General features: G+C 44.6%; 1 protein-coding gene across 2 annotated transcripts in view; it reads right to left on the bottom strand.

Moving 5' to 3' along the window:
• Positions 1 to 12706, bottom strand: part of STRA6 (signaling receptor and transporter of retinol STRA6) — a 66443-nt gene extending 53737 nt beyond the window's left edge. Inside the window, exon 1 of one of the 2 annotated variants that reach the window (XM_084816408.1) lies at positions 12517 to 12706. The gene's annotated coding sequence lies outside the window, so the exon portion shown is untranslated. The remainder of the gene's footprint in view (positions 1 to 12516) is intronic. The other variant, XM_084816409.1, reaches the window with a different exon arrangement.
• Between the last annotated feature and the right edge of the window lie 777 nt (positions 12707 to 13483).

Here is a 13483-nt window from a genome sequence, read left to right on the forward strand (position 1 = left end):
TTGCGAGGTTTCACCAAGCACTAGTGTCAAGCTCACTTCTGATCTGTGGCTTCATCGAGAAGACATGCGACCTGTTTTGTGTTTTACTGCTTTGGTGCCTATGCACACCAGTTGCTGGGGAACATGGGCGGAAGGGTGCTGTTGCACTCATGTCCTGCTTGTGGGTTTCCCATGGGCAGCTGGTTGGCCACTGTGTGAACAGAATGCTGGACTAGATGGACCGTTGGTCTGTTCCAACACAGCTCTTCTTATGTCACCCCTGACAGCTCCCAATTTTAACCTAATCACACCCTCCCCCAGTAGCTTTGTAAAAGATGGGAACTAAGGAGGCCAGCACATAAGGTAAAAGGGGGTGGGTTCTCATGCCCTCCCCTAATGAGAGCATCAATCATGTCATGTCCCGCTCCTCCCTCCCCCTACTATCACACTGTGCTCAGAGAATGACATGTTTTTGCAAATAGTCTTCCAATGCAGATGCGTACAAGCTTGACTCACATATGTAGGTTCCCTGTGCGATTTCAAACCTTGACCACACAGGGTTCAAAACTGTGTGGGGAACCTGCTTGTGTAGAGGAACTACCCTACTTCAGATTCCCCCCACCCAGTGCATAGAGGGCAGTGAGGCCAGGCAATGGGGATGTGGCAAAAGGGCCAGCCTGTGTGGCCCCATTCCTCTCCTCATGCCTTAGTGACTGCATGAGGGGAGAATGATGAAATGCAGCTACACTCAGCTGCTGCTGTCAAAAGCCATTCTGTACTTACAGTGGTAGCGGTGGGATCTCTGAGTACTAGAAGGGCCAGGTGTTCAGCCCGGAGTTCTGGATTACTTACTGACCAGAAGGGAATCCCTAGTGGTGCAGCTAGGGCTGGACCTTAGGGCCAAATTCCAGGGCCCCACAGCTGAAGAGAGGGCCGAAATGACCATGAGAGAACAGCAGGTGATGAGGTCAATGGCATTTCCAGCAGAAGGAAATGTCATTTTATTCCTGTAGCCATGATGGGGCTATGATTTAAGTGAGTTGAAAATGCAAACATGCATTTTATTTATTTAAAAACCAGGGATGGATGTAAGAACAGCCCTGCTGGATCAGATGAAGGGTCCATCAAGTCTATCATTCTGTTCACACAGCAGCCAACCAGCTGCCCATGGGAATCCTACAAGTAGGACATGAGTACAACAGCACCCTCCCGCCCATGTTCCTCAGCAACTGGTGTACATAGCATACTGCCTCGGATCCCAGAGGTAAACAGTTTTGTCGTTGTTTTAACATATTAGGAACGTAGAAGCAGTTTTAAGCCACGGGATGCCAGTTGCGGGGAGGAAAAGAGAAACATTGGTTGTGTGCTTCACAACTCAAATACACATCGCCACCTAAAGGGGTCCCCCAGAAGACCACTAAGTCCAGGGTCTTAAATTACCTCACTGCACTATTGGGAGCCCCTCTTACCAACACAGCTCTGCTTGGAAACTAGGCCCAACGGCAAAACCTTGGACAGAACCATGTCAACAGCATTGCCCTTAAAAGTTAACCCAAGGATTCCCCAGCTAGCTGTGACATCAGTTTTTTCCCCTCAAAACAAGGATCTTGAAACTTTCAGACTGAAATTCCTTGCATCCCCAATAACTGATTTTCATTAGCTTAACTTCTTAGGTTGCCAAAGTATCTGCCACAAAATAGTCCCTTGCAACAGGGGTGGCCAGATGTCAAGTTTGCAGAATCCAATTTGCTTGTTTGTTTTTTTAAATTGGAACCACAAGCTTAGAACCAGAGCCAGGTGCAAAATTATGCTTTGCCATCTGAAGAACTCCGAAATAAGGAAAATGTCGTGAGACTGTGAGAAAGTGGATACATTAACGGTGTCAGAACATTAACAGACTGATCCTATACATGTCTACTCAGAAGTATGCCCCACTGAATTCAGTGGGGCTTACTCCCAGGGAAGTGTGTATAGGATTGTAGCCAAACAGTGCTTTATTAGAATATCTTCAAAACAAAGAACAAACAGCATTCCGTATTCAGCTGAAAAGGAACGCTACATTTTAATATTGAAATAAGGAGCTGTCCCTTGAAATAAGGAAAAGGTGGCAAGTTTGGACAATCAGTTCAGACCTCTGGCTAGAGTGATCCGTCCCTCCTCAAGAGGAGAGAGAGAAAAGGATGGGTGTGTGTGGGGGGGGGGGAGAGAAAGGAAAGGTGTGACCCCGACCTGTTTTGTATTTGGCTTTGCACCACTAAAAGAGGGGAGAGGCATTGAAGGCAGGAAAAAAACAAAAGAGAAACAATTCTCAAAGCGCCCAAGAAGTTTATAAACCACTTAGGCACTTCAAGAATGGTTTCTTGCTTGTTTCTTCTGGCTTTCTGCACCATCCACCGCTGGCACATGGCCCTCAACAGAATGTCACCCTCGACAGAGAGAAGAACCCCCACTCCTGCACTAAAGGTAGCTAGTGCTGTGGCAAGCCACGCATGCACTCTACTCTATGCCCAATAAAAAAATAGAACGCCAAATGTGTCAGTTCTTCCGTGGAAACAAGACCAAGTCCTTTGCGACTTCACATTTCAGAAGCATCCCTCCTTCTCAAGGCCGAGTCACATGGGATGTCGGAGCAGCACAACAGCTTCAGCACGATGCGGCTGAACGACCACATCCCCGTTCGTAGAATGGAAGGTGTCACCACCTCTCCCGCAGGGATAAGGAGGAGGGCGCACAGCGAGCGCCTTGTGAGATCCAAATTCTTATGCTCTCTTGCAGCATGGCGCCTACACTCCACCCTGTATTTGCCCGAAACCCGATCCCTTTGCTCCTCTGTCTAACCCCTGCCTGGGAAAGCAAAAGCTTTGATCGGGACTGCAGGGGAAGAGATTGATGGCTGCAATAAAGCTCCTCCATATTTTTCATTTCCCACTATCTATCACTCCCCAGAGAGCATTTTGCCTCTCACCAAAATGAATAGAGTAACTGGGGAATCAAGATGGGGAGGGAGAAGGAGGAGCTGAGGGGGCAACGGGAGCATATTGCATGTGGCTTTTAATAAAAATTGATAAGGGATCTGACTCGAGAACAGCTTTTGATTTCTTTCAGAGGGAGGTAATTCAAGGCAATTGAACTTTGCTCAGAGTTGAGGCGGAACAAAAGCACAGGCAAGTCAGGAACCTGAGCTTGAGAGTGGCCCAGCCTGTGCCAGAAAAAGAGACGTATGAGAAATTCATTCCAGTTCATTTTTTTCCCCAGGATTTACCCAGTTTGCACCTTCCGGACCGAACACAAACTCGGACGCAATCTGTGTCTGAAGTCTGTATGTTTCTGAGCTTGCAAAATGATTCATGGACCAAATAAAACAGCATGCGTACATTTGAAAACTGTGCATGAACAAATGGGTACTTTTGAAAAATGCGCGCAAATAAGCTTTAAGCAATGGGAGAAGAATGCGTACATTTCAAAGAGGTGCACAATTGACACGTATATATTTGGAAAAATATGCATGAAAATATGCCTGGATTTTCAGGTGAAAAGAAAAGAAAAAACAAAGCCCACAGTCTGATACAGACTTGAGTCAGAACGAGCTTCGAGATGGAATTTGGAGAACTTTGGCAAGCTCGAGTGATGCTGATTCACACATCCTTAGCCAGAAGGTGGCTGCCATTGTCAAAAACACAAGGTAAACCATGCCTTGCTCAGGCAGATCCAATGAAGTGCCCCAGCCTTCCTCAACCTGGTGCCCTCCAGATGTGTTGGACCACTGGCTGAAAATGGTGGGAGTTGCAGTCCAACACATCTGGAGGCCACCAGGTTCAAGATCTGTGAGTGGTTTTGCAAAGTGTCCAGATGAGGCAACCTGACTCCAGTGCATTGTGGGAGCTTTGAACTGTTTTTCTGTATGTGTGTGTTTCTAAACACACACACACGCTTTGCTCCATTCATTATGGCCGTTTTGCTTCCGCTTCTGCTGTTTGTACAGGTGCCAGTTAAGCAAGGCATCTGCAAACGTGCAAGGGATTATCAAGCCAAGAGACCAAAGCTATTAAATTCCTCTACACCTGTTGCTGGAAAAGATGAGTGAACTGTGTATGCACAGCATCAGCACAGTCGCTCTGGCACGACCTTGGGGCACTTTGGAGAGTTAATGGGGATCACCCCATCTCTAGTCTGCTGCCTCCAAGTCTTTGATTCCTCCTCCCTCCCCTGCCAGGGAAAATAGCCTGGACCTGATTCATGCATCACTTTTAGGATCTCCCCTGGCAGCACCCTCCAGTCACAGATTTTAATGTTTATGTCATGTAAAAACAAACAACAACCCACCCTCATCTGTTCCCAGGGTGGTTTATGTAACAAGATACTGTATATAATAAAACAAACAGCTAAGATAAAGAAAAAGCAATAGAAGTTTATTTCACAGCAGCAGCAGCACTTAAAACAACCAAATTTTAAAAGCTTGGCAAAAGAAGAAAGCATTTATCTGGCCCCTAAAGGGCAGCAGGGTGGGCATCAGCCTTCCTAGGGAGGGAATGCTGCAAACAGGGGGACCACCACCGCCCTCTCGCTAGTCATCACCCACTGCCCTTCAAGAAGATGAGGGTACCTGGAAGAGAGGCTCTGAAAATCACCTCACTGCACAGGCAGGCTGAGATAATTGGGCCAGTCCAGAGCTGTGAGCAAATGTCCGCTTGAAATTCTCCATCCTATTTGTGGGCAGGGGAACGAGTGGGACTCACCATTAGCAAAGGCAGCAGCCCAGCTTCCTTCTTCAGGGTTGTTTTGTTTTGGCAGCCTGGCCACCACTTTGAATTCTCCACCTAGGACCTAGTGTGGTCCTGGGTCTTTTGTGGGGAAGGGAATATGGCACCACCACAAAAAAGGATGGAGAACATTTGGAGAAAAGCCTGCAAAGTTGTCTGGTGTTTTTTTTTTTTTAGTGTGGGGGGGGGACAAAAAAATCAGAAATTTTCTCAGGAAGCTGTCTTTTGAGAAATTGTGGCTCAACTCTAGAGCAAACATTCCTTAAGATAAAGTCTGGGGTCTGGGGCCATAAATATAATTGATTATGCTTAGAAACAAGTAAGGAGACACTGAAGTTCTCTAAGCACCAGTGAGCTGTGTTCTCAGTGACTACCCCTGCATTAGCCACATCTGAATTAGACTGCTGTAGCACACTGTATGTGGTGGTGCGGCCCTTGAAACCCACATGGAAACTTCAACTAATGCAGAATGCTGCTGCTAGAATTTGGACTGGGCAAAGTGCTGGGATCATGTGGTCCATTTATTGGCCGCCAGTTCATTTCCAGGTGCAAGTCAAAGTCCTGGTTCCTACCTTTAAACACCTAAAGGCGCAATCCTACGCATGTTTAGGCAGACAAAAGTTCTATAATTCCCAGCATTCCCCAGCCAGCTATAAGGTTGGGAATGCTGGGAGTTGTAAGATTTTTTGTCTGTCTAAACACGCATAGGATTGCGCCCTAAATGGCTTGGGACCTGGCTACTTCAAGGACTATCTCCTCCCATGAGAACCTGCTCATCCTATTATTATTTATTATTATTATATCCTACCTCCCCCCCCCCCGATACTAGGACTCAAGGCGGCTTTACAACATTAAAAACTTGTACAGTTAAAACATATAAATAGAAATATACAAAAGTTAAAAAATATAATTAAATCAATAATATTAAAATTGTATAAAACATAAGAATTTAAACAACAACAACAATATAAACAATAGCACCAATCCACCATATTCTCTTATCTAACCCCAAAGGCCCGCAGGAACAAAAGAGCCTTTACCCGCCCACAGAAACATACCAAGGAGGTATGTCTAAGATTGATATGACTGAGAATCTCACTTCGGTTCAGTTTTGATAAGGAATTTCCCAAATTCACAGATATCTCTATATTCAGGATGGGAAGATTAAACAAATTTCAAATGCGGGAGAAATTAAACTGTCAGATTCAACCATCTAGGCAGAAGGCTTTGAGTGCTTAGCTCTTCAAAGCCTTGGTTTTGAATCCCTGTATTTCAACCATCCCCTTCATGGATCACTGCCTTGTTGTGGTGAAGGGGTTTGTGTAACTCAGTGAAGCCACAAGCTATGCCATGCAAGGCCACCCAAGACGGACAGGTCATGGCGGAGAATTGTGACAAAATGTGGTCCACTGGAGAAGGAAATGGCAACCCACTCCAGTATTCTTGCCAAGAAAACCCCATGGAATGTATCACAAGGCTAAAAGATATGATGCCGGAAGATGAGCCCCTCAGGTCGGAAGGTGTCCAATATACTACTGGGGAAGAGCAGAGGGAATTTCCAAGTAGCACCAGAAAGGTGAAGCGGCTGGGCCAAAGCTGAAAGGACACTCAGCTGTGGATGTGTCTGGTGGTGAAAAGAAAATCCGATGCTGTAAAGAACAATATTGTTTAGGAACCTGGAATGTCAGATCAATGAATCAAGGTAAGCTGGAGGTGGTCAAACATGAGATGGCAAGATTGAACATTGACATCTTGGGAATCAGCGAACTAAAATGGATAGGCATGGGCAAATTTAATTCAGGTGACCATCATATCTACTACTGTGGGCAAGAATCCCGTAGAAGAAATGGAGTAGCACTCATAATCAACAAAAGGGTGAGAAAAGCAGTACTGGGGTACAATCTCAAAAATGATAGAATGATCTCAATACGAATCCAAGGCAAACCATTCAACAGCACAGTAATTCAAGTCTATGCCCTAACCACTGATGCCGAAGAAGCTGAGGTTGATCGGTTCTATGAAGACCTACAACACCTTCTAGAACTAACACCAAAAAAAAAAAAGATGTCCTCTTCATCATAGGGGATTGGAATGCTAAAGCAGGATGTCAAGAAATCACTGGGATAACAGGCAAGCATGGCCTTGGTGTACAAAATGAAGCAGGACAAAGGCTAATAGAGTTTTGCCAAGAGAACATGCTGATCATAGCAAACACTCTTTTCCAACAGCACAAGAGGCGACTCTACACATGGACATCACCAGATGGTCAATACTGAAATCAGATTATGTCCTTTGCAGACAAAGATGGAGAAGCTCTATACAGTCAGTACAAACAAGACCTGGAGCTGACTGTGGCTCAGATCATGAGCTGCTTCTGGAAAAATTTCAGCTTAAATTGAAGAACGTTGGGAAAACCACTAAACCATTCAGGTATGACCTAAATCATATCCCTTATGAATATACAGTGGAGGTGAGGAATAGATTTCAGGGATTAGACCTGATAGACAGAGTGCCTGAGGAACTATGGAAGGAGGTCTGTAACATTGTTCAGGAGGCAGCAACAAAATCTACCCCAAAGAAAAAGAAATGCAAGAAAGCAAAGTGGCTGACTGATGAGGCTTTACAAGTAGCTGAGGAAAGAAGGGAAGTGAAAAGCAAGGGAGAAAAGGGAAGATATATCCAACTGAATGCAGAGTTCCAGAGGATAGGAAGGAGAGACAAGAAGGCCTTCTTAAATGAACAATGCAAAGAAATTGAGGAAAACAATAGAATGGGAAAGACTAGAGATCTCTTCAAGAAAATCGGAGATCTCAAGGGAACGTTTTGTGCAAAGACAGGCATGATAAAGGACAAAGAAGGCAGGGACCTAGAAGCAGAGGAGATTAAGAAGAGGTGGAAAGAATACACAGAAGAACTATACAGGAAAGATCTGAATGTCCCTGATAGCCATGATAGTGTGGTCACTGAACTTGAGCCGGACATCCTAGAGAGTGAAGTCAAGAGGGCCTTAGGAAGCATTACTAAGAACAAAGCTAGCAGAGATGACAGTATTCCAGCTGAGCTATTTAAAATCCTAAAAGATGATGCTGTTAAAGTGCTGCACTCAATATGCCAACAAATTTGGAACACTCAACAGTGGCCACAAGACTGGAAAAGGTCAGTTTACATTCCAATTCCAAAGAAGGGCAACGCCAAAGAGTGTTCAAACTACCGTACAATGGCACTCATTTCACATGCCAGCAAGGTGATGCTCAAAATCCTACAAGCTAGGCTTCAGCAGCATGTGAACCAAGAACTACCAGAAGTACAAGCAGGGTTTTGAAGAGGCAGAGGAACTAGAGATCAAATCGCCAACGTTCGCTGGATCATGGAGAAAGCAAGAGAATTCCAGAAAAATGTTTATTTCTGCTTCATTGACTATGCTAAAGCCTTTGATTGTGTGGATCACAACAAACTCTGGCAAATTCTGAAAGAGATGGGGGTACCAGACCACCTTACCTGTCTCCTGAGAAACCTGTACGAGGGTCAAGAAGCAACAGTAAGAACCGGACATGGAACAACTGATTGGTTCAAAATTGGGAAAGGAGTACGACAAGGCTGCATATTGTCACCCTGTATATTTAATTTATACACAGAGTACATCATGAGAAATGCCAGGTTGGATGAATCACAGGTCGGAATTAGAATTGCCAGGAGAATTATCAACAACCTGAGATACGCAGATGATACCACCCTAATGGCAGAAAGCGAAGAGGATCTAAAGAGCCTCTTGTTGAGGGTGAAAGTGGAGAGTGCAAAAGCTGGTTTGAAACTCAACATTAAAAAAACTAAGATCATGGCATCTGGCCCCATCACTTCCTGGCATATGGAAGGGGAAGAAATGGCAGCAGTGACAGATTTTATTTTCTTGGGCTCCAAGATCACCGCAGATGGTGACTGTAGCCATGAAATTAAAAGACGCTTGCTCCTTGGGAGGAAAGCTATGGCAAACCTAGACAGCATAGTAAGAAGCAGAGACATCACCTTGCCGACAAAGGTCCGTCTAATCAAAGCTATGGTTTTCCCAGTAGCAACATATGGCTGTGAGAGCTGGAGTATAAGGAAGGCTGAGCTCTGAAGAACTGATGCTTTCGAACTGTGGTGCTGGAGAAGACTCTTACGAGTCCCCTGGACTGCAAGGAGGTCAAATCAGTCCATCCTAAAGGAAATCAACCCTGAGTGCTCACTGGAAGGGCAGATACTGAAGCTGAAGCTCAAATATTTTGGCCACCTAATGCGAAGAGGAAACTCCCTGGAAAAGACCCTGATGCTGGGAAAGATTGAAGGCAAAAGGAGAAGGGGACGGCAGAGGATGAGATGGCTAGGTAGCATCACCAATGCAATGAATATGAACTTGAGCATGCTCCGGGAGAGAGCGGAGGACAGGAAGGCCTGGCGTGTCCATGGGGTCATGAAGAGTCTGACACGACTGAACAACAAAATATTCAGCCATGTTTGTAATCCTGAATTAGGGTTGTCACCTCTTTTTTTCTGACAGGCTCCTCTTCTTTAATAGCTACCTGGCAAGCAGGTACAACATGGTCCTCTCCATGCTGGGAATAGGTGTACCCTATTGACTTTGGCCTGTGTAGAAGGGTGAGAATTTTGCTTCTGTCTTTGATAAGAATCTACCACAATTCACCAATTTCCTCATATGCAGGATGGAAAGAACTTGAGATTTAACAAAGACCAAATGTGGGAGAAATGGACAGATTCATCTATCCCTACTTTAAGATCAGCTGTTGCACTGATCTTGCAGGTGCCTTCAGAGGCACAGTTTGTAGCAGAGCTTTCTCAGCCGTGGCTCCCTGAATGTGGAACTCCCTGCCCGAAGAGGTTAAGTCATCGCCCACTCTATTTGTGTTCTGCTGGAAAAGGAAGACACCTGTCTTTTAAAATAAGCATTGGATACAGTTATCACTTAATTTTGTTTAATGAATGCTTGTTTGGGTTTTTTTCCCCTTCCTTTGCTGCTCTTTTAACATGCTGTTTGAACTATGCGATTCACTTCCTCAAGATGCAGTGATGGCCACCAATTTGGGTGGCTTTAAAAGGGGATTGGACAAATGCCTGGAGGAGAAGGCTATCAATGGCTACCAGTCCTGATGGCTCTATGGTATTTCCAGTATCAGAGGCATAGACATAGAATCATAGGGTTGGAAGGGGCCTACAAGACCATTGGGTCCACCCCCTGCTCAGTGCAGGAAGCCTGATTCCCAGGGGGTCTCCCATCCAAGTACTAACCAGGGATGACCCTGCTTAGCTTCCGAGATCAGATGCAGTGCACCCACTCTAAGTATACCTATGAATACCAGTTGCTGGAGAACATGAGCAGGAAGGTGCTATTGCACTCATGTCCTACTTGTGGGCTTCCGACAGACTGGTTGGTTCACCGTGTGCAACATGTTGCAAGTGTTTTTCATGATTAATGTTTGTGAACCACCCAGAGAGCTTTGGCTATGGGGTGGTTGTTGTTGTTGTTCAGTCGTTCAGTCATGTCCAACTCTTTGTGACCCCATGGACCATAGCACACCAGGCCTTCCTGTCCTCCGCTCTCTCCCGGTGTGTGCTCAGGTTCATATTCATTGCATCGGTAGTGCTATCTAGCCATCTCATCCTCTGCTGTCCCCTTCTCCTTTTGCCTTCAATCTTTCCCAGCATCAGGGTCTTTTCCAGGGAGTTTTCTCTTCGCATTAGGTGGCCAAAATATTGGAGCTTCGGCTTCAGTATCTGTCCTTCCAATGAGCAGTCAGGGTTGATTTCCCTTAGGATGGACTGATCTGACTTCCTTGCAGTCCAGGGGACTCGTAAGAGTCTTCTCTAGCACCACGGTTCGAAAGCATCAAATCTTCAGTGCTCAGCCTTCCTTATGGTCCAGCTCACAGCCATACTTATAATAAATGAATGAATGAATGAATGATTGGTTGGTTGAATTGTTTTATGCTTTATGTTTTGTAAGCCACTTTAAACAACTTTTTTTGGCAGGGTGGGGGAAGGGGCTGAGAAAGCAATCATACTGCATTCGAACAGTCTCCTTGTTAATAAAGATTAATGCTCCACTATTCATCCTTTAACCAAAAATCATCCATGGCTAGCTAACCTCATCAGTGCTTAGAGCATTTAACCTCTGGGTGTAGAGCAAAAGTCTGAAGCATGTTTAGAGTACATCAAAGGAATGGGTGAGGGAGGCAGGCTGGCTGAATAATCCTTAGCCTCTCCCTAAAGAGGTCAACCAAAAAGGACAAACAAATCACAGCCTTCCCACAGTGATTCAGGCTTAATTACTGCTGGTAGGAGCCCCAGCAGAGAAGGTGTACTGGACTGGATCTCTGCCATTCCCAACAATGAGGGCATTTCATAAAACAGCTGCTGATGAAGGCTATCAATACCTCGCCATGAATTTTTATGGTCTCGACCCTGAGCACACAACAAAGGAGAGATTTTGATTCAAGAGAGCTGGGGATAATTACAAAGTAACTTGACAAAACAGCAGAAGAACCGGTGTTGATTTATCAAGAATCCCCCTCCCTGCAATAACCCACAACCAGCCAGTACCTTTATTAGGACCAATCAAAATGTCACAGATTAGTGAGCAAGCTTCTGAGTTCTCAAGATCTGCCTGATGAAGAGTTCTTGAGAACTCAGAAGCTTGCTCACTTATTTGTGACATTTTGATTGGTCCTAATAAAGATATTGCCTGATTGTGGATTTTTGATTCCCCCTCCTTTTTTTAAAGTAAGAAATAAAAATCCAGATTTACAGTCAAGTTTAAGAACAGAGAAGGGGGGGCATTCTTTAAAAATCAGTATAGAATTCACAAACACTTCTGACTAGTTAGCAAATATGAAACACAACCCTCATGAAACACTTCTTGTTATAAAAACAAACAATCAAGGCCAGGTTAGAATTAGTTGCCTCATTTGCTCTGAAATCATGGCAATTCAGTCTTTGTTCAAGTCAACTATCCTTTTACAAAACTCCTCCCACTTTGCCCACAAAGCATTTCTGATTGCATTTGAAATTTACTCATGAGAGGAGACCTACCAGTGACAGTGCAAGTTAAGCAAAACTGCCAAACATTGGTAGAGCTTGAAATGAAACAACACATCCAACTTTTCATGTGCTCTTGGATTTTAATGTGAGGAGCTATTTTATCTTTAAGAGCAGACATTATGATGAGCAATTCACCTGTGATGGTAAAAATAAATAAAATAGAGATGACACAATCAGTTTTTCACTTTACTAATCATTTCTAACCTACATAACCTTGCAGGAAATGAAGAGATTACCCCTTTTGTTTCATTTCTTTCACACTCAAAAAGACTTCTTAATAGGAACGAATTCTTCCAATACTTGCGAGGGCTAATTAGCCAAGGCAAATTCTAAAGGGGATTTCAGAAAAGCGGGTTGTTTTGTACTTTGTAGCACCAGGAATGTCGCGAAATAAATGGCCAACTTTCTTTATACAATCAGCTAGGAACCTTGAACTTAAAATGTTATTGTTTGGTTGAGGAGGTAGTTATACAGATCTGTAGTTCTTTTTTTAAAAAAAGAAATCAACAGCACAATCCAATACATGCATACTCTGACGCAAATACCATTGAGTTTAATGGGGTTTACTTCCAGGTAAACTGGGCACAGGGTTGCAGCCCAGTCATTCCATAAGTGACCAGGCCAAAGTTTATCAGCAAAAGGAACAGAACATTTTTAAGACAAGCTCAGGAAAGTAGAACATTACCTTGTTTCAATTGAGATCTCCAAAGGCAGATCTAGTTGAGCAAAAGAGACCCCAAACAAAACAAGTTTCTCCACAGCAGGTAGACAAAAAAAAAACTTGATAAAAAGACTCCAGGTTGTCCTAAGACACACACAACAGACCACTGGGGATTTATCTCTTTCCTGCTGCAAAGTCTCCCGCCCCCTTCCCAGAGGTCCCTGGTACTCTGTTATCCCAGGAGCCAATTGTCCAGGGTTGAGAGGTAAGTGAACTTTTTAAACCACAGCTGCGGCAGCTGTTCCTGAGACTCTCCTAATCTGATCAGAGGATCCCCAGCAGAGGGATGCAATCCAGCCAAGCAAACTTAAAGGCAAAGTTCAACTCACAGTAGAGTGAAAGATTTCCCGCTGCTGGGGAACTTTATTCCCTCTCTGGCTAAAAGGTCTTGGCTGGGGGCCAGTCTCAGAAAATTAAAAACAACCTGCCTGTTCTGCAGTTGTGATTCTCCACCACAGTTCTGGAGAGGCAGCGCAGCGAAGATCTCCCACCATCCCACCCTGCTCAAGCAGTTGGCCGGCTCCTCTCTCCTCTTCTGAGGCCCCCTCTTGCATAGGAGTGTTAGGAGTGCTGTGTTTTGTGAGCCCTGCCCCCAGCCCTGATGTTCTTCTAACAGCCACTAACAGTGCAATTTTATACATGTCTAATCAGAAGCAAATCCCACTGAAATCCATGGGGCTTACACCCAGGTAAGCATGTATAAGGTTGCTGCCTGAATGAGGCTTCCTCTAGGGATGCTAACTATTTGCTACCTTGGGATGCTAACTAGGGATGCTAACTATTTGCTCTCTAGTAGGCTTCCTCTGTCGATTTTGGTTTCTCATCTTTCCAGTCTTAAGTGTGCTTTGTCTCAAGCTTTGAGAATTTCTCCAGTCTCAAGTTCAATTCATCCCTAACTTTTTTCAAAGTTTGTGCGGAAAGTCCTAAGTAC

This window comes from Heloderma suspectum, chromosome 11, assembly GCF_057233095.1.
Source record: "Heloderma suspectum isolate Gila_16-S chromosome 11, 16-S_ref, whole genome shotgun sequence".
In the NCBI taxonomy this organism is placed as follows: Eukaryota; Metazoa; Chordata; class Lepidosauria; order Squamata; family Helodermatidae; genus Heloderma; species Heloderma suspectum.